Here is a 22,703-nt window from a genome sequence, read left to right on the forward strand (position 1 = left end):
TTTCTGTAGGTATGAACCTTCAGAGGGAGAAACAGCCTGTCAAAGACAAAATAAGTCAGGTTATCAGGTTTAGGTCAGGTTATTCTGCTACTGGTAACATGTAACCCAGTATAACCTGCTTTATGTCCTGCTGTCTTGTAGGATACGCTATTTTAGGCAAAGGCTAGGTAAAGCTAACTCTGACTTAACACAACTTAAATCAAGAGCCCCAAGGCAGGGGGCCTTGGGGCTCTTGGTTGAGTAAAGGCTAGAGATGATGTCTCAATAAAATTACTCATCTTGGACAAGTAGAATAAATAAAAAGTTAAACACATTCGGCTAATGTCTAGTAGAAGGACTCCAAGCTCATTCTTCTACATCATCAGAATCCCCCTATCACTATATCTCTTACAACTACATTAAAACTGATTGGGACTCTTTCCATGATTTTCTTCGGATGGCCCTTGGGTAAAAATCTGTTGCTTTCCTGCTAAAAAATGCGCTTCTCACATAACTTCTTGGATTTAGGCTGGAATCTCTTATTCCCTCCTGATAATCCCAAGTTGAGCCTCACTCTTCATAGTTCTCCTCCCATTGTGCTGCTTCAATTTCCAATCATAGCCATTACTTTCATATCTATCAGCAAAACAATTCTTTTTAAAACAAGTGTCTGTTTACTATTGCTAGAAACCATTATAAAAAGGTTTTGTCTAAGCCCGCTATTCTCAGGTCACAAAATCTCATATCTTATTTTAAAGATTAAACTCTCATGACTTCTGGAAAATCTTTAACAGTATCTATAATAAGGGCAAATCTGTTATTCTACTACTCTTTTATGGTTCAGATTTTGTCACCTCATCTAAAGACAAAACTCAATTGCTTGCTGAGAACTTCTCATCAATATCATCTTTTAATTCCACTAGTCGCGCTCTACCTGACATAGTCCTCAAACAGGTTGATTCATTGCTTGACATTCCTATCACTCCAGCGTCTGTATCTAAAGTGATTTTCTGCTTAGACTCTTCTACAGCTTGTGGTTTGAACAACGTACTTGTTAAAGTCTTGCAGAAGTGTTCTCCAGAGTTGTTGTCTATACTTTCAAAACTATTTAAGAGGTGCTTATCAGATGTGTTATACCTATTTTCAAAAATTCTAGAGAGCGATCTAGCTCTGATCTGACTCTAAAAATGCATTGTGCATTGTAAACATAGTTGGAGCTGTTCTTGAAGCCAACTTGAGTTCAATTCCCACCACGTCCCTGGTAGTACTGAGCTTAACTTGTTTCTCCGCGCAGCGGCTTTGTTTGTTGAGGTTTGTGTTTTGGAGTTATAGAGTTGAGAGAGGGTTATAACCACAAGTAGCCTCCTCATCTGTAGTGGCCTTCTTGGCCTTGGGGAGGTGAATTACAATTAAAAAAAACAAAAAAAAAAAAACCTTTAACAATTATCACTTCGTTGTGATGTTGCTTCTCTTTCTTTTTTCTATAAATACTTTAATGGGCACTCTCCAATTTAGCATCTCTTGTGCCATCTACCAAAATTCATTCTTGTGTTACTTGTCATTCAATTAAGTCTCATCCTTTTGCTGTGACTGTTCCTAAGTGCTCCAAAATTTCTTATACATCTAGTTTTTTTCCTGGAACATCTTCGGAATCCGCTCCCTTTATCTTATTTTCCTGATTCATATATTTGCAATCTTTTAAGTCATTTATGAATTGTTATCTTGCTCTATAAACTTCATTTATTCTCTTCCAGTAATTTCCAATTCTAATAGTGGTTGCTTGCAGCCTTATTAGAAGTAAAGATGTTAAAGAAGTAAAAGTGTTTTTACTAAGTTATTATTACTGTGTTCTTTACGAATATCAAGCACTCTATTTGTTGAATACACTAACGCAATTTATATGTATATAAATATAAATAAGACAATCCCTAATTATTAATACCATTTTAATAATAAAATACAATACAAGCATTGACTACCACTTGTCATTTTCAGTTGAAATTAAATATTTGAAGTTTGTTTATGTACCTATCAAGCAGGCCATTATTTTATTCTAATGTCAATATGAGGGCCAAAAATATAAACTTTAATAAATTCACTTATTTAAACTTGAAGCTTTTATTTAGATTTAAAAAAACTGCCAAAAAATTTATTCAATGTGAAACATGGCATTATTTTTTTTTGGTATAAACTTTTAATATATGCAATTACACTAATTTATTTTATAAATGACAAAATTTGTAGAGTATCAGTAAGGTGCTGATCTTTCAATCTATATCTGTGTTCTGTTATAGCATACTTAATTTTTATAGCTTTTTTTTTTTAATTAAAAAAAGGTTTACCACATTTTGCAATATTCAATACATTTAAAAAAATAATTTTGTTAGTGCTGTATAAACTAAACACTTTACTTTTTATCACTGATTGATTGACCTTTTTCTTCGGAAATAATTACAGGTCAAGATGAAATAAGGCTGTAAATTTGACATAACTTTCAGTATGTTTTATAGAATAGTGTCAGTTTACATTGTAAAATTTCACAAGGAAATTTTTTCCTGATAAATGAGTGACATAATAAAAATTATTTTGCTCAAGTAAAAAATATTTGATTATCTGAGAAGGATTAAATAAACAGATTTTATGCATACTTTCAGTATCAAAATGCTGTGTTAAGAATTTTTAAAAATAAATACCATTTAAAATAGACATATACAAAGTTTTATAGCATGTGTTTTATTATGTTTGGTAAGCAAAAAAATTATATTAATTTTTTTTTTCTCGCTAAAATTGCATGTAAGTAATATGTGGACTACTCCTGCAAATAATTTTGCAGGAGTAGTCCACATAAGTGATATGTGGACTACGTCTGAGAATATTGAGGGCTACTTTATAGCTCGCATTGGTCAACCCTTTTATAAAGGTGATTAAAAAAATAATATAAAATGCAACTATCTATAAAAAATAATAATAATATAATATATATAATATAAATTATTAATATAATTAAAAAGATACAGTAAAATCTATAAAAATGTTTAGCATAATAAAAAATAAATAGGAAGTAACAAATAAGTATGGTAAAAAGATATATATATATATATATTTTTATTTATTTAAGAAATCAAAAATTATATGAGTAATTACAAATGAATTGAGGGGAATTTACGAAAATTAAAAGGACCAATTGTACAATAATAATTATTTTGAATTTTATGCTGATTAAAAATCAAATAATTTGTTTTCATCGAATCTTGGTTATAATAAAGAATAATATAAAACAATGGTCAAAAAAGTTTTACAAAGTTTAAAATAATTGAAATTGAAAAACAAGTCTCAGAGCTTAAACCAAAACTACTAAATAAGTTTAATTCTATAAGCCAAAATAATAACACATATTGCATCCTACCATGAGGAAGCACCATTACTATCTTTATCAAATAGTTGCGTAATCTAAACTCGGATAGTGATATCACTATCTGAGTTTACTCCTTATGACCAAGAGTTTACGGTAAACAACGCCAACAGTTCATCTTTTTTATTGCAAGCGAAATCTAGTAGGGGAGAGTTTCCTCATCACTGTTATCTAATGTTAACAATGAGATTTCCTTTATCTATTTAGCAGACATTGCTCTCCTTGTCTTACCACACGTAAACACAGTATTTTTGAAAAGTAGCCCCAAAAAGTTTTTTTTTGCTCACAGCCTTGTAATTCAAGTAGGGTAGAGCGGGCATATTGGGAAAATGGGGCATAACGGGACAGTTATGTCTGAAGCCTTATAAATCAGCTGAGAATCATTTTTTTTTTTCAAAATTTATTTTATAAAGTATTTTAAATTATTGTGCTTCATTATTGAATTAAAAAAAAAATTTAGAAATCCCAGTATGCATTAAAAGTAGCAGAATGCATCAATAAGTTAACGAAAAACAAAGTTTGCGTATTTTTTTAAGCGATACAACGACAAATGAATTATTTTGAACAATTGGTAGTTTGCTTTATTTATGAAAAGTTTATATTATTCAGACAGCCCTTTTTATCTTTTATTTGGTTTTAAAAAATCATCTGGAATTAAACTTTTTGAATAGTATTTATTTCAGTAAAATGCATTTTGTGGGGCATATCGGGACAAAAGGTTATTTATATAATTGACTACATTATTACCATTTCGTGATGCTATTTACAGTTAGTTAATTTTGTTTTTAACCTAAAATATTCTTTTCCTTATTTAGAAAAGTTATATTAGCAATTAACTCAAAGAAATTTTTGTTTTTATAACTTAACTTGATTAATAATAGTGTTTAATGTAAACAACGATGTTGAGAAATTATATAAGAAAGGATTAAAATGAGATAAAATGCAGTTTTAGCTGTGAGTGAAAAGGAACTTAATATAAGAGAAGCTGCTGATATATTGGGTTTATTAAAATTTGCTCTACATTTACATATTGCTATTAAACTTATTTAAAATTTTGCCAAATAGTTTCAGGATATTTTTTGCGATCCATAATATTTTTTGTTTAATTTTTGTTTTAATAGTAGTTACCAATTTATTAATATATAGGTTAGGGTAGAGCGGAAGTATTTCATAATAAATTACAAAAAAGTTAATTTATATTTGTTATTTCTTTTTTGTGATGTATGGGTATACTATACCTATATAGTTTATATAGGTATGTTGAGAGTTTAATATCTGAAGATGTTTAAATGATAGTCTTCATTTTTTATCATTTTTAAAGCTTTACAATTAACAAAAAAAAGCTTCTTTTTAACTGTCCCGTTTTGCCCCATCCACTAGCAAAATGTAAATGTTTTGCTAGTCAAGAGTTTTGTTACTTTGGTTGTCGTAGCTTATTTTTAAATTTTTTTTGTTTTTTCGTTTTCTTATATCAATGAATTTTAGGAAATTTATAAAACACAGTGTTAACTATGATTAGTTTATCCGCAATTAACCTTTGTTTCTTAAGTGTTCCTATATGCCCCGCTTTACCCTATTTTTTAAACCCTGCTATCAATCCAAGGGAATAAAATTATTGCATGAAATTATGTTTTGTTTGTTAAGACTTGTTTGGTTTAGTTCATAAATTATTCAAAAAAGATAATAAAATTTTTCTACAAGTATATTTTGTCCAACTTCTCCCTACGTTTTTTAAAAAAAAAGGTATTAGGAGTTAAAAGATAACCAATCCATACCAATCACTCTTGAAAACAATTTAGTTATGGTTTTTATTAATTGCAATATTACTATTGTTTTTATTATTATTATTACTATCATTCATATTAGTATTATTACTGTAAATCAAATATAAAGATTAAAACCTTCAACGGTGAGGGAATCTGAGTTGATAATCTGAGAAATAATCAAACGTTTCTATTTGTGGTAGTTATTTTTGAACTGATTCATCAATATTGAAGCAAATTTGGGCATGCTTCTTTGACCAAAAACAACGTGGCTGCATAAAAATATCTAAAATTATTTCCTGGTTAGACTCTTCTTCAGCTTATGGTCTTCACAATATACCTGTTCAAGTCTAGCAGAAGTGTTCTCCAGATTTGTTGTCTATACTTTCAAAACTATTCAGGAAGTGCTTATCAGATGTGTTACCTATTTTCAAAAAATCTGGAGAGTGATCTGACACGTATAACTACCGTACCATTAGTCTTCTTCCAATCATAAGCTAAGTTTTTGAATCTTTAATTAACAAACACTTAATCTCTCATCTTGTATCTATTAACTTACTTTCTGATCATTAAAATGGTGATTTGCTGCTGATTTGTTAATGATAATAACTGTTAGATTTTATTGTGCATTAAATAGTTGTGAGAGTGAAAGTCTATTGCTCCGGACATTTCTAAAGCTTATGCTAAAGTTTGGGATGAAGGTCTTCTCGATAAGCTTTCTTCTTACGATGTACCAGGTAACATCTTTAAAATTATTTAATCTTTTCTTACCAATCGTAGTATAAAAATTGTACTGGATCGACAGCACTCTTTTTTATATTCTGTAACTTCAGGGGTTTCGCAAGGATCTATCCTTGACCCTATACTCTTTTTAATTTACATTACCGATCTCCCAGAAATTTTCACTCTAAGGTCGCATTGTTCGCTTATGATAATACCATTTATTCTTGTCTTAACACAATGCCAACACTGTCTAAATGCTTGTAGGGGGCATTTGAGCTTGAAAAGAATCTTACCTCTGCTACAGATAATTCATTTTTATAAAAAAAATTACTCTACTAAAACGATCAACTAAATGGTATAAATTATAATTATTTCTGCATTAGTATAAAACAAAAACTCGATGTTAACCGCGTTAATTCTGATTTAGAATAAATTAAGCCTGATTCTAATGAATAACTAATATTTCCACTAATAGGGTATTAATTATAGTTAAATGTAAACCAAGTATAAAACAAATGGGTCTAATAAAATGATATACACCTTTTAAAAAACATACAACTCCACTAAAATGGCAAACATTTTAAAAATGAATAGTTACACTATAACGTTATAAATTACAATTTTATTTAAACTGAGTACAAACTAAGCTTAATAAGAATTATATGACGAAAACGGTATAAATTATATTAAATATATAAACCAAGTATAATACAAATAACTCCACTTAGAGAGTATACAGTTTTGAAACGAATAACTCCACTATAACGGTATTAATAGTAGTTTTGTATAAACAAAGTATAATGCGTATTGCTCCAAGAAAACGGTATAAATTATAACTATATATAAACTAAATTTAAAACGGTACACAGTTTGAGTTAAATGTGAATTAGATATTAAACAAACAATCCCACTTTAAAAGAATAAATTGGGATTTAAAATTAACTTCGTATAAAACGATATTTTCAGATTAAGGGTATATAATACAATTACATACAAACTATATAAAAAACAAATGATTCCACTGCTACGGTATACATTTTTTAATACAACCCACTCCATAATACGGTGTAATTTAAGTAAATATTACTAAGTATAAAACGAATATTTCTGGTCAAATGGCATTACTTAAAACGATTAAGCATTAACTAATTATAAAACGAACATTACCATAATTATAATCAAGTTTAAAAGCAATAAAGCAAAAAAAGTATAAATCAAATATGTTCATTTAAAGGGTATAAATTAAATATAAATATAAGTTAAAATAAACTAGAACTACATATAAAAATTAAGGGTATAATTAAATATTAACTAAAGTATAACACGGAAAGTTCTACTAAAATGGTTTACATTTTTAAAAAAACAAATAACTCCACTAAAACGGCATAGATCATAATTAAAAATAAAACAAATATAACAAAAACAAATTATAATTTGTTTATAAACTAATGAGTGAATATTTTAAATAAACGGTATAAACAAAAAATAGATATAAACCATGTAAAAATTGAATATCTCCGCCAAAAAAAGTATACATTTTGTACGGCATACGAGATGTAAACGATCAGTGACTAGAATTTCCTCCTCTTTACTCCATGCTTCTATACTGGGCACCTTTTCAACTTTTTTGATCATTGTTTAACTAACACTAACTCCAATAAAATTATAACTGCTTTTTCGCTGAGGTGTTTACGGCTGTATGTGTTCCATAAAGTAACTGGGTTCTTTTGGGGTTCAGATGCGTTGTTGTACAAGAAAAACCCTAATTGTTAAAAACATACAGAAATCAGATTTATACATTTTTTAAAATTTAGTCAAATAAAGCAAGATTATTAAAACGGTCGGAGTGAAATAGACTTATCATGACCAGGATACAGATCATGGTAAGTCCGTTATTCCGCATATTTAAGTCATCTCATGTTTTTTGAAATTTTTTAAACCGATGGTAATTATTTAACACGGGTAGTTATTTCAAGCGGGTATTCTAAATATTATATAGACAGGTACTAATATCAAATCCGTTAATAAAAAGCGATTCGCGAAACGGCTACTAAAACGTTTAAAGCATTTTAAATTTTATTACAACTCTTTTTCCATAGGTTTAAAAAGTATGCAATATGTATAGTTTTTCTAAATGTATATAGTTATTTCTCTGCCACCTACTAATAAGTATTCAAATACAAAATAAGTTTAGAAAACGTCGGTGTGGAATAGATTTACTAAGACCTGTACTTTACGGGTCCGTACAGCTAGTATATGTATATATATCTATATATCTATATATTTATATTTATATATTTATATATCTATATCTATATCTATATCTATATCTATATCTATATCTATATCTATATCTATCTATCTATATATATATTTATCAATAACAGATCAAGCATTTTTTATGTTTAGGATAACTAACTTGCAGACATGGGTTAAAATCCAAACATTTGTATGTTTATACTTTTGTAGGAGGCTGGGAACCAAGAAACCTAAAATTTCATGGCCTTTTAATCCACCCCAAACGTAACAGCAACAAGTTGATAAAATATTTTTTATACTATTCTCAACCAGATTTCTATTTATCGATAATTTCTAAGTTTCATAGTATTATCTCTCAGCGTTCAAAAAATATGACCGTTTAAAGTTTAATCGTTCTTCAAATTGAGGGACAACAAATTTTATATGGTCATAATTGATATATATGTATATGTATATATAAAAATATATTTATATATATATATATATATATATATATATATATATATATATATATATATATATATATATATATATATATATATATATATATATATATATATATATATATATATATATATATATATATATATATATATATTCGTTTTACCTCATACTTGAGAAACCAAAAAAAGGAGTTCAGAAAACAAAGGAGAAATAGTACAAAAACAAACTATAATTGACCTTAGACCCAAGAAGTTTGTTATAAATCACTTTCCTATGGAAGCTGGAAGTAAGCCCTTTAGCATTTAATTTCTATTTACAATAAAATGGGAAGAGTGTGTCACATTTTGATTATTTTAGGTATAATTTTTAGGTAAAAACAATGACTATTGATCATTATTGATCATAATAGTTATTATTTTGCTAATATTACTTTATTTAATTTCTTTACTTAATTTAGAGTACCAACATGATTTTCAAGATGATATCAAAGGTTCTTAAAAACATGAGCTAGTTATTGTAATAATTAAGCAAACCCATAGTATTTTGGTGGTCAAGCATATCTTTTTTATATTTTATATACTTAAAAAAATATATTTTAAGTATAATAGTTATAGCATACATTAGTGATAAGTTATTTATTTTTCATAAATTGTTTAAATTATTCATTATGCTTTATAGACTATTTAAAAGTATCCTATTGACACAGTTCAACTCAAAAGTTCTGATGGAAAGATAGGTTTATCATCAACCAAACTATATTATGCGATTGTGGGTAAATAAAAAATAAGTTTAATACAATAATATTTTTAAATATTGAATTAAAAATCTGTTAAGTTTAAGTTATTTTTAAGGTTTTTGTTCGACAAAAATACATGGTAAGTTTACATTCTACTGTTTGGTAAGTATCTGTACATTTTATTTTATATTCAGAAGTTGTAAAATGAAGATTTTGAAATGGTTTTAAATGCTAATATTAAAAAACAAAATGGATGGTTTTAATAAAATGCTCCATGGAAGAAAAAGACAAACAAAATGAACTGTTATTTTTATTGCTTATAATGTATATATTATTATATGTTGTATAAATTGTTAGAAAGAAAGGTACTTTATAAGGATCCAGCTAACTTTATTATATGTACCTTTCAAACCGTTTGCTTATTTTTATTTATTTTACTTTCAATTATGTTTCGATAAAATGCAACATTAATTTATAAGTTTGCCTAATGTTGTTTTTAATGTTGTCAATATCGGAAGTGAAATCTTAATTATACCATTACTTATGGTATGGTGTACAATTTTCTTAAATTATAACTTAATAAATCTTTAAGCCGTTTTGAATACGGCGTATTAAAGTAGCATTCTGTTAATTTTCTTTTCGACGGAAAAATGGTGACCATTTTTAAACGTTTTTAAGACTCAAATTTTTATCTAAACAAAATACCTAAAAACCTGCTTCAATAAGACTAAATATTGCGTTTTTAATCTGTCTTGATTAAGACATCTTTAAGCAATCTAGAGTAGTTCATCTTTTCGATGGACAACGTAGAAATTTTTAAAACAGATCAGTGTACACCAAGGGTTTTGTTCACCACATATGCTGTGATTCGCTTCATATACTCTTTAAAAGCAATGTATGCTATAGACGATATATGCCATAAACATGCTGAACATTTTGAATACTTTATATGAGGGAGGGCTTACGATACGCAGCGCAATTTAGCAGCGTATTTTAGTTTTTATTTAATTGAATGCTTTCTGCATATATAAACATACAAATTAATCATGATGGCAAGCGCACTTTAGCCCAACGTCGGACCAACATATTTCATATCGGCTATAAAAATGACGTCGTCATTTATATATTCTATATAAAAAATGTTGGTCCGATGATACAGTTTTGTATCGTTTTGAAATGTTGGTCCTTAATGTAGTTTTTTATCATAAGAAGAAGTGGTTTAAGTATACTGTTATATGTTTAAATATTTTATCATCTGTTTAAGTATAGAGATGATAAAATATTTAAAAGCTCTTCACTTTTTTTTAATGTTTTCATTGTTTTATAGTTATATATTTTAGATGATAAAACTTTAATAAGACATTAACTGAATAATAATTTCTTATTTCAATTGTTTTTTCATTTATTCTATATATCTTTCACTTTATAACTGTTATGATTTATTATAATAATTATAACAAATATTATTGTTAATTTTTAAGTACATAGGTATTGATTTTCAAATGCCTAAAAACATACTTTAGTTATAATAACTTAAGATTAATTATTCTCAGCGGTTAACGGTCATTTTTTTTTTGGTGTTAACCAAAGCAATCTAATATCATTTTATTGATCTTGGTCTGACGTCAGCAAGCCTACATTATTCTTATGAAAAAAAATAAATACAAGCTGAACGTAAAAATTGTACCATTGTAAAAAAACGATGTGCTGACGTAGTTCCGACATATTCATGTTATCTGGGATAAGAGTTAATATCCATGTTTATTAATTCTATAAAAAAAAATTTTCTCAGTGAATTTTTTTTATTTGTATATTTATTCAGTTATCAATAATTATTATTTAAAATTTAGGGAAATCACACACAATAAAAACAGTTTGTGGTAAAGACTTTGTTCCAAAGGCATATCCTAATTATTGAAAGAGAGAGGCAGAAAAGGATCCCTTTTTTTTTGACAACATATGCAATTATTACTGCGCTAGCCAAATTGAATGAATAAATTGTACTACCCAAGTTTACATTTAAAACTTTTGAGCGATGGTGCGTTTACTGTGATTAAGTTATTCCAGTTTTTAATTAATCAATTAGTTAAGGACTTACATTATTCATCGTGTTTCAGTTTTTTTTCAACGGCTATTTGAAACGTGTGGCTCATTATTCTTAAACTATACGTAAGTCCTCAATAAGTTTGTATGAATTGAGGTGCCACAAAACTGATTGAGTCAATTCCATTAATGCACTACGGCTGCTCAATTTTTAAATTTCCCTAGAATCTGCTTCCAACTGCAGCTGCATGCTCGGCTTGTAACTTTACTTTAAGGTTATTAGATACTATAGCCCCCAAATTACACTATTTTGCAGTGGTTTCGAGTTGTTTGCAATGAACATCAAGTGTTTATATGGGGTAACTAATACGGAAAAATATTGGATTAAAAGTTACCTTACTAATAAAACACAATATGTTCAAAACAAGGAACACTGAATTCATAAGTTTCATGTGGAGTACCACTAAGATCAATATGTATTAATTAAAGGTCAATACTTATTCATAAAAGCCCTCTCTTATTTTTAGTTTATATAAACGACTTAAGTAACGCATCAGTCAAACTAAACCCAATTATGTTTACAGATAATACAAATTTCTTTCTTTCCAACTATAGTATCTAGCAACTTTACGTTGACATGAACTTTGAATCAAGTAAGATAAATGATTAATTAACAGCAAATAAACTCTCATTAAACGTAAAAAAAACAAACAAAGTACACATTATATTATAAAAAGTTGCAAAAACTATATTTTCTCCTTACAGGTGGAGCCAATTGGTCTGAAATGAGGTTTAAGTTTTGAACACTATATAGTGTTCAAAAACATGTGTGTAGAACTATATACGTGAAAAAACGAGGGGAGCGCACTAAACCCTTAATGAGACACATGAAAATGAAGAATGTTAGGAAAAAAATATTTATCAACACGTAATTTTCATGTTGAAATATACAAATAATCTTATTCCAGCTAATTTTATTTATATGTTTGAAAAAAATACAAAAAAAAGTATTTCTTAAGAATAAATCAATCAATTTTCTTCAAATTGCGTGAGAAGTTAAATAAATTTACAAAGTTTTAAATAGCATTTCGAGGACCTAAGATATGGAATTATAATCAAAAGAAAAAAATTAGCTAAAAAAGAAAGGTAAAATCATTAAACTCAATATAGTTTCAACCAAAAAAACACATTTTTAATTCTGAGGAATAATAATAACTTAGAGCTTTTTCTAAATAGTTTTACTTTTTATTCTTTAAAGGAAGTAATTTATTCTTTCAGTTATTTATGTATTGATTTATATATTATATATCTTTGAGTATTTAAATTGGAAATTTTACATCTTTTTATTAGCTGCAGTTTATTAGAGCGTTTTGACTATATTTATTTTTTTATGGAGCTCTGTGAATAGATTAAGGTGGTTTTGCATTAGCCATATCTTTTTTAAGTCCCGGTCTATTTTTTAAATTGTCTTATTTATCTATATTTTTTTTTAAGGTGAAGCTTTTATCTAATTTATTTTATTAAAAAGTAAAATGTATACATCCAAAAAAAACAAAACATTTTGTGATTCTATTGTATATAAATGATATGCCTTATTTTTTTTTTTTGCCCATAAGCATAACTTTGCATTTTTCAATGTTAAATGGAATGAGCCAATTTTTCGACTAGTTAACAGCTTTGTCAAGATCTTTTTGAAGACATAATGCATCTTTATCATACTTGATAACTTATTGATACCTGACAACATCTATGAGCTTGTCAACTGTATATACCTTTATATGTCTTAAAACTAATTCCGGTAAATTGTTAATATAGACCTCAAAAAAGGAGCGGTCCTAAAACCGAACCATGAGGTATTCCGCCAAACGCACTTCTCCATCAGGACAGTGTATTATCAATTTTAACACCTTGTTTTCTATTGGTCAATCAATTTTTTATCCAGATATGTAATTGACTACAAAGGCCATAGACTAAATCTTTCAGATCAAATATAAAATAAGAACGGTAATTTATTTTCTAAACTATCATCCCTTATTCTTTATTTGACATGAACGCATTTCGAATTAGCTAAACTATAAGCTTTTAAAGTTGCACACTATTTTCAACTTTTTATTTTGAGTAGCAGAAAAAAATATGAGTTTTATTTTCAGTATTTTACGACTAATCACTTATATTTATTTTTATCACTTATATTTTATTAACTATCAAAGTCCAATTTTAAGGCTCTAAAAAAAAATCCTTTTGTATTTTATGACAATAACTACATGATTTGATCACAGTCACAACTAAGCAGGCTAATCAGATTAACTTTAGGATCAATTACTGTAAAAATATACGAAAATGTTAAACTGCATTGTGCAAAAGCTAATGACAATACAAAGTTTTTTGTTTAGCCCAAAAAAAAAAAAAATGTATGCTTTTGATGTTTGCACTTATACTGTAAAAATAGAAAACACTGAAACTAATACGATTAAAAAACAATATAAGATCCTTTCAATATCTATTATCACTTCTGCATTGGAAACATATTAACTTTAGTGATGACGCAAATACAATATATAGTAAGTTCTTTGATACTTTCTTCTCAATATACAATTGAATAGTCCTTGGATTACCAAAGGACTTAGAAAATCCTCTAAAATCAAACAGAAACTATACATAAAATATTTAAAAACAAAATCAGATGAAAACCAACAAAAATATAAAAATTGCCAACATTTATTTGGAAAAATTCGTATAAAACTAAAAAGAAAATAATTATTCAAATTTAATTAGTAAATTTAAAAGCGACTCAAAAAATACTTAGACAACGTTAAAAGAAATAACAAGAAAACAAAAAAAAATTCAAACTACCTTCCCAAAGTAATTAAAATAAATAAAACAAATATATATGAACCAAACGAAATTGCAAACGAGTTTAATAAATATTTTATTGATATAGGAACTAAATTGGCAAATAAGATTCCTATTACGGAAAAAACTTTTAGTGATTTCCTAGAGCCTATAAATAGTTCGCTTTTTATTGATAACTTATATTCTGACTTATCTTTTAATGAGTTTGAGAGAGCTTACAAATCTCTTAAAATAAACAAAACTACAGGTGCGGACGAAATAAATAGCAACATAGTCGTATATTGGTTTGAAAATTTAAAATGTATTCTTTATAAAGTGTTCAGTGCATCTATACAGCAAGGTGTATTCCCCGACCAATTAAAAATAGCTAGTTACTCCAATTTACAAAGACGGAAAAAAATCAAATATTAGTAATTGTCTCAGTTCTTTCAACCTTCTCAAAAATTTTAGAAAGAATTATACACAATAGAACATACAATTACCTTAATCTAAACAAACTTCTATATAAAAATCAATACAGTTTTAAAAAAAATTGTTCAACTGAACAAGCCATTACACAGTTCATTCGTGAAATCTCCAATTCATTTGGTAGATCACAATACACACTAGGTATTTTCATTGACCTATCAAAAGCATTCGACACGGTCGATCACAAAATTCTACTTAAGAAACTCAAATTTTATGGAATTATTGGCAAATTAATAAAATGGTATAAAAGTTACTTGACTAATAGAAAACAATTTGTTTTCTATGGAGATTATTTTCAAAATAAAAAATTAATTGACATAAAATGTGGTGTTCCACTGGGTTCTATTCTAGGGCCACTTTTGTTTTTAGTCTATATAAATGATTTAAATAGAGCTTCTAACCTTATGAGTATCATTTTTGCGGACAATACTAATTTATTTCTGTCAAACAGTGACATTTATGAGCTTTTTTCAAGTATGAATAAAAAGTTCAATCACATCTCCAGCTGGTTTAAGTGCAACAAGTTAACTTTAAACATTGACTAAACAAAATGGATCCTTTTCCACTCCCTCGTAAAAAAGCGTTTTTTACCAAATAATTTAGCTAAACTTTTTATTGATAAAATTGAAATAAAAAAGAAGTCGGTCACAAGATTTTTAGGCATTTACATTGATGAAAATATTACATGGAAGTATCATATCGACTTTATTTCTACTAAATTGGCCAAAAGTATTGGAATTCTATATAAGGTCAGATACTATCTAAATAAATAAAATTTAATTCAACTCTACTACTCATTTATTCATAGCTATATAAATTATGCCAATATTGTTTGGGAAAGTACCTCTAAAAGTAAGTTACGAAATCTCTACCATCGTCAGAAACACGCGATGCGTTTAATATGTTTTGAAAATCGTTTTTCTCATTCTAATTTTTTGTTTAAAAATGTTAAAGCACTTAAGGTTTACGAACACAATGTCTTTAATATTTTATGTTTTATGTTTCGTTATAAAAGTGAACAACCATTGTTCATTTTTAAAGATCTTTTTACCCATGAAGCTATAAACAAATATACTTTACGAAATAATAATTTAATAATTGAACCCTTTTGTCAAACAAACTTTAATCAATTTTGCATAAACTATCGAGCACCGTATTTATGGAACAAAATTGTTGTTTCAAATTTTGATTTGTCAACTTCGTTTTCTGTTTTTAAAACTAAATTAAAAAACTTTATTCTTTCTACTGACAATATATATAAATATTTTTGAAATGTAAAATTATTTTCTTTTTTTGGATATTTTACATTTTTAATAAGCATTAAATCAACAGTATTTTTATTATATTATATATACACGTTTGATATATTTTATATGATTCTGACGACAAGATCTTTTGGATCTTCTTTCAGATACCAAGTTTATGTATTATTATATTGTTATATTACGATTAATAATTGAAAAGTAATAAAAAATAAAAAAAAAATAAAAAAGTGTTAAGAAATATGCTATTGAGACTTGGAAAGTCTCTATAGATATTAGATATATATATATATATATATATATATATATAATTAAAAAAATCAGTTGTTAACTTTTAAAACTCTAGTCGATATTGAAAAAAATTGTTTATCAGTTTGTTATGCATCAAAATAATACTATGTTCCCAAGACTATTATCATCAGTTTGTTATGCATCAAAATAATATCAGATTCCCAAGACTACTATTATCAATTTGTTATGCATCAAAATAATACCAGATTCCCAAGACTACTTAAAAAACGCCTTTAAAAGATAAAAAGACTACAAACAAAAAAGAGGAGATGAAACTGTAATAGCAAAGGACGATGATTAACCAATAGCGGATTGGCTTACAAGTTTCACAAAACTTGATTATCCGATTGGACAGGAGGACTTGATGAATATTGGCTGAAATAAGAATGCTCAGAAGCAACAAATTGTGACCAAAATTCTAGAATGGCTATTCCTTGTCATTCAGAATATACCTTTTTTTATGGCGCGAAACAACAATGTAGCAATAAGAAAATTAGAACCCTCGAGTAAAGCAAAGTAAAGAATCATCAAGTAAAGTCAAATTGTTTAACATTAGTTTTTTAACATTGTGGATTTTATAACAAAAATCTTTTTTATAAAAAACAAATATTTAGAGCATCTCTACAGGCCAAGTGTTTTCGTGAATCTTGACGAAACTTGCTTTGAAATAAATCCAAGACTTTTTTTGTGTAAAAAAGGCAGTTCTAACTAACTCTGTCAATTCTGAAAAAGTAAAAAAGTTAAATACCACTGTTTTTCTGCTGATTGTTTCAACCTTAAATCATGTTCATTTTTTCAGATGCATGATATTGCTTTTTCTTGTTGCAAAATTGCTGCCGATTTTCTCTTGACTTACACGTTTATGAATGGTAAACTAAAGAGTCTTTTTTAGAATCACATAAAGAAAATAGAAAAAAAATTTAGTGAAGTATAAGTTTAGTGACAGCTGTTCGTTTTTTATGAAAACCACACCAAATATAGCAACGTCAATTTGTTTCGATGGAGCAAGGAAAATTAAATTCACATAATAAGTTTTCCACCAAATTGTAAGCACATTTTATAAATGGCAGACGTTTTCATGTTTTGAATAATGAAATATGGTCGGCTTAAAGAAATATGTGATTGGAAACAAATAAATAGACTCATGAGAAATTTTTGTAAAAAGTTTAAAATAGATGAACGAGTATATGACAAAACCACAAAAAATGATAAACGGTTTTTGAAGCAAGGACATTCATTCAAATATCAAAAATTACAAACACATTGTTGTCTTATATCCGCCGTTAAAAATTTAACGTGGATAAATAACAAAGTAATAATTTCCGTCATTTAAATTCAATACGTTTTTAAACTTTAGTTTTCTGGTTAAAATAATTTTTATTGCCTAAAGAATATTGAAGTTACAATTCTTCCATTAATAACAAATCGGAGCAATTTGCAAAGTCTTATTTTTAAACGTTATAAAAGCCTAATACAGTATTTCATTTAATTTTCTTATGCAAATCCAAGAATTTTAAAAAATAATTCAAAAAATATTCAAATTGTAAATATTAAAATTTAAGTTGTTCGTACTTAGACGAATACTTTGTACTTAGACGAATACTTTGATTCCATTTTCATCAACATCCTAAGACAAAAATATCCGAATCAATATAGGCTGTTCTTTAAGTACCAGAACCATTTGAACTGAAAACTAAATTGAGGGTTAAAAAACTAAACAATGGCGTTTTTACCTACCAGCAAGTTGTTGAAAAACTATAGAAAGAAAATGAAGTCAAAGAAAAGGCGGTAGAGGTAATTAATGGAATAATTTGCGCTGAGCAAGACATTTTTATTTCAGTCAATAAAAATTCAAACATCAAAAAAAAGATACATATAAATAAGACAAAGAAACAGCGTGATTGCCCTCTACAAAAATTAAAAGCATCTAATTACAGACCAGTATCACTCACTAGTATCCCTTGTGAAGTTATGGAGTGTTTCGTTTGAGACTAGATTTTTAATCATTGTATAAGAACATCCTATATTGATTTCGATATTTTTAAGCGTTCTCATATCAAAAAGCTTACACGGTTTTGTTTTCAAAAAGTCGTGATTGACAAACCTTCTGGAAACACTTGTTCTTTTAATAGAAGCTATGTACCAGGAATACGGTTGAGTAACTTCGATTTCAAGTGGCAAGACAGAAGGTCTGCCACTTGCTATCAAAGTTACTCATTTAGAGAGAAATCTTGGAGTTTTTGGATAATCTTAATTTAGGTTTTAATGCTCAAGTTTCTGTAGCTGCGGTGAAGGCTAACCGCTCCTAAGGGAGGTTGAAAAAAGTTAAAAGTTAAAGGTTGAAAAAAGTTAAAAGAACATTTTTAAACAATAACTGGAAATAAACTCTTAAAGTATTGCACTTGTGTCGCAAATGTGCACGAGTATCTTAAGACTGTCAGTATAGAGGTGCCAGATGCTGCACATCTTCGTTGATAATTTAAACATAGCGTACGCTTTTATTTTGACTTTTCTACTCCCTTCATTTATACATATTCTAAAATGTATAAATGGAGGAAAAAAGGGTAAAAATAGTTTAAATTGTGGTACTATCATGAAACTGTCAACAACTATACAAATCGATAGAGAAACGGACCCCATTCATAATCGTCTTTGGTTTTAAGTTACAGTTTTTAATTTTTAGATAAATGGACTTAAAAGACTTCATCTTATACTGTAAAATAAGTTTTAAATAAAAGCGTAAAAGATGCACATAGTCATATTGTAAACGTTTTTTATGGATACAGGAATAAATAGTTTTTTTTAGGTAAGTGTAAACAGTGTACTTAAACAAAAAAAAACGACAATTAGCTTAATAAGTTAGTAAATGTATCTTTCATGAAAAGTAACATGAAAAGAACAAAAAGCATGCAAAAGTAACTTTCATGAATATATAAAAAACGGATTACTTTTTTAGATTTTCCGGAGTTATTACAAATTATAACCATAAGCAAGATCTCGTCTCGTTCTCGTTTCTCGTGAGAAATAGGACTTCTCGTGAGAAACGAGAATTAGAAAATTTTCGCGAGAAGTAAAACGAGACTTATAAATTGTATTATTTTTCAAATTAAAAATCATTATAATTTACAAATTGCCTAACAATTTGTTTTTTTAATCAATTAATATTTTGACTCCGTGATTTTAATAAATCTAATTAAAAATTTAATTTGTTTTTGACAAAAACAAATTAAACTTTTAATTAGATTTTTAATTAGATTTTTTAATTAGATTTTTTAATTAGATTTTTTAATTAGATTTTTTAATTAGATTTTTTTTAAAAATCTAATTAAAAAATTTTAATTAGATTTTAAATATTTTTTATTAGATTTTAAATACAATATAATTTTGTATAAAATCGTGCACCTTCGATTTAATTTCATTAGTTTATCAGTGGAATTCAACTTAATACATATTGCTCATATTAAAAAGAGATATTCTTGCCTCATTTCAACGATCAAAAATGTCACCAAGAAAAAACGAACCTGGACATATTTTCAAAAAACAAGTGACGGTGCTAAATGCAAGGTTTGCAAAAAGTCTTGGAAAACAAAAGATGGAAATACAAGCGGACTTCATCGTCACCTCGAAAAAAAACACAGCCAAGATTACGTTGAGAATTCTGAAAAAACTGACGACTCTCTTCTTCCTCCTCCTAAGAAGAAACAACAAACCATGGTCGAAATGCTTGAAACAAAGTCCAAATATGACAATAAGACAATAAGGCAATTCCATTCAAAAACAGTTTGACTCTGCAATGCTGGATTACTTTTACACTAATTTGGCATCCTTTTCAGCAGTCGAAGGAAGAGGGTTCAAGAAATTGTTTGACATTGCAAACCCTAAATTGAGCCTTCATCACAGAACAACATATTCTAGAAAGCTTTCAATTCGGTAAAGAGAAGTTCAAGCTGGAATGAAGAGCATAATAACGAAGATTACGCCAAGTCTAAAAAGTGCTGCATTTACTTCTGACCTTTGGACTTTTAGAGCTCAGGACAGCTACATCTCTTGAACTTTTCATGCTATTGACAAAAATTGGAGACTACATCACTGGACACCCCATATCCAACAGTTCCCAGGCAGACACACAGGTATCTTAATTAAAGGAAAGCTGGATTCTTTCTTAGAAAAACGAAACTTGCCTGCTGATTTGCCAATGTACTGCGTGAACGACCAGGCAAGAAACATGAAACTTGCAGTCAAATTGTCAAAGCGCCTTGACCAATACTTGTGCAACAATCATATTTTGCAATGTGCAGTTCGAGACTCATTTGCAATGACTGCTGGAATAAATGATACGTTGCAAACATGCAAATATTTGGCTCTTTAACTCACCAGTTGCAGCTGAGTTGCTTGAATCAGAATCAGACGCTCAAGAAATCAATTTTAGACAGTTACGCCAATCTGTTGACACAAGATGTAATAGTGAACTGGATTGCATGGTTTCTGTCCTACATCTAAAGAGTGCAATTATCAGCGTATGTGCAAATGAAGATATTTTTCTTCAAAGACCATCAGTGCATCACAGTGGAAATCAATCGAGGAAGCAGTAGAAATTTTGGCACCACTTATAGAAGCTACAGAAACTTGTTCGGCTGAGTCTATTCCAACAATTAACACTGTCGCCGATTCTCTTTATTTAATCCATGACAAAATTGATTAATTTATTGAGACGGATGGAAAAAATGACTACGGTGTCTTGTATGCAAAAAAATTGAAAAGCTGCATTGAGAAAAGATTTCTTATTTGTCACACTAGAAACTTATTGAGTGCTGCAGCAAACTACTTAAATCCTGCTTTAAAGGGACTTCACTTAAAGCTCTTCAAAAAATTTTAAACAAAAAAAGAATGGTTAGCCTCGCTGGATATGGAAAATGTTGAGTGCCAACCTGTTGCCAGAGTCCTTTCAGCAGATTTGTCCCCTAATTCAATACTGAAGCGCAAGTTAAACATCAGACTTGAAACACAAGAGCCAACATCTGAACTGAATCCTATTTTGAGCGAAATGTGCCAGTATGAATATCTCCCTGATGCCAAAAAAGACTTTCCGGTTATTGATTGGTGGAATTTGCGTTCAAATACATTGCCAGAACTCTCTTCACTAGCTAGACAAATTTTAGCTATTCCAGCAAGTTCGACTAAATCAGAGAGAGTTTTTAGCTCAGGTGGAAATGTCGTCCGATTATCCAGACACAATTTACACCCAGAAAAAGTAGAACAAACCATCTTAATCAGAGAAAACATTGTCTTGTTGGAAAAGTTTGGCAAAAAATTTATGAATTAATATTTGAAAAAGTTGTTTACATTTGACAAATGTCATTCGTGTTTATTTGTCAAAACCATGTTTACATTTTTTTTTAATTGGATTTTAATAAATTTGTTTTTAAAAATTGTTAAATTTCTCGTCTCGTCTTGTTCTCGGTCTCACGAGAAGTAATATCTTCTCTTCTCGGTCTCGTTTCGTTTTGAAAAAACCTAGTCTCGCTCATGGTTAATATTTTCCAATAAATTACCTTTTCTATATAATTTTTATTTTGTTAATTTTTAACTATTTTCAAGCTTTTACCAACATCATAAATTTTTGTTATGTTTGTTTTTACTGATATTTACAGTTGTTTTTACTGTTGTTTTACTATGTTTATGCAAAATAAGTGAAACCTTTAAAAATAAATATAAAATTAAATAACAAAAATAACCTTTAAAAATTAATTAAGTTTCAAACTTGTAAGTGCTGCAATAGGTTATAAGTTACCAAGAACAAAAAAATTATGTGAGGGGGATAAACGTTTCATATATCAAGTGCAATCATCAATGAATAGCGAAAAAAACAGAAAAAAAAAGATACTTCTGTTTTTTTGTAAACCCTTAATGTATTGATAAACTCAACATTTATGGTACGACATACTTTTAATATAACTAAAAAAGTTTATAGCAAAAATCAATCAAAATTAAGTACCTATAATAACTGCTGATCAACAAATGTACTCTTTAGATAAATAAGTTCAGTGGAACCACCCGTAAATGTATGACTATATGACGAAGATAAAGTTTTAATGATAATGGGTGGGTTTCACATAGAAATGTCCTTCTTACCTTTGGTCGAAGATTGGCTAGATCGTAGAGGTTGTTGTAAAACCATAACTAAAGCTGATTATAAAATTCTGGATGAGCTTAATCTATGCTGACTGGTAGAAAAGTAAAACGTTCAAGGTATGCAACACATGTTTCATTTGCTGGTTTATATACACTATTGACTAAAGCATAGACATTATTGACTAAAAAATATCTACGACTTCCTTTGACTAGTGGGTTCAATAACAAAGAAGGTTTATTGCTATGAAGTTACAAGTAATTTTGAAGTTTATTACTATGAAATTACAAGTTAAAAGTCCTGTTGCTTGTTAAGAGTTTTCAGAATGGGAAATTTTAAT

Source organism: Hydra vulgaris, chromosome 15 (assembly GCF_038396675.1).
Source record: "Hydra vulgaris chromosome 15, alternate assembly HydraT2T_AEP".
In the NCBI taxonomy this organism is placed as follows: domain Eukaryota; kingdom Metazoa; phylum Cnidaria; class Hydrozoa; order Anthoathecata; family Hydridae; genus Hydra; species Hydra vulgaris.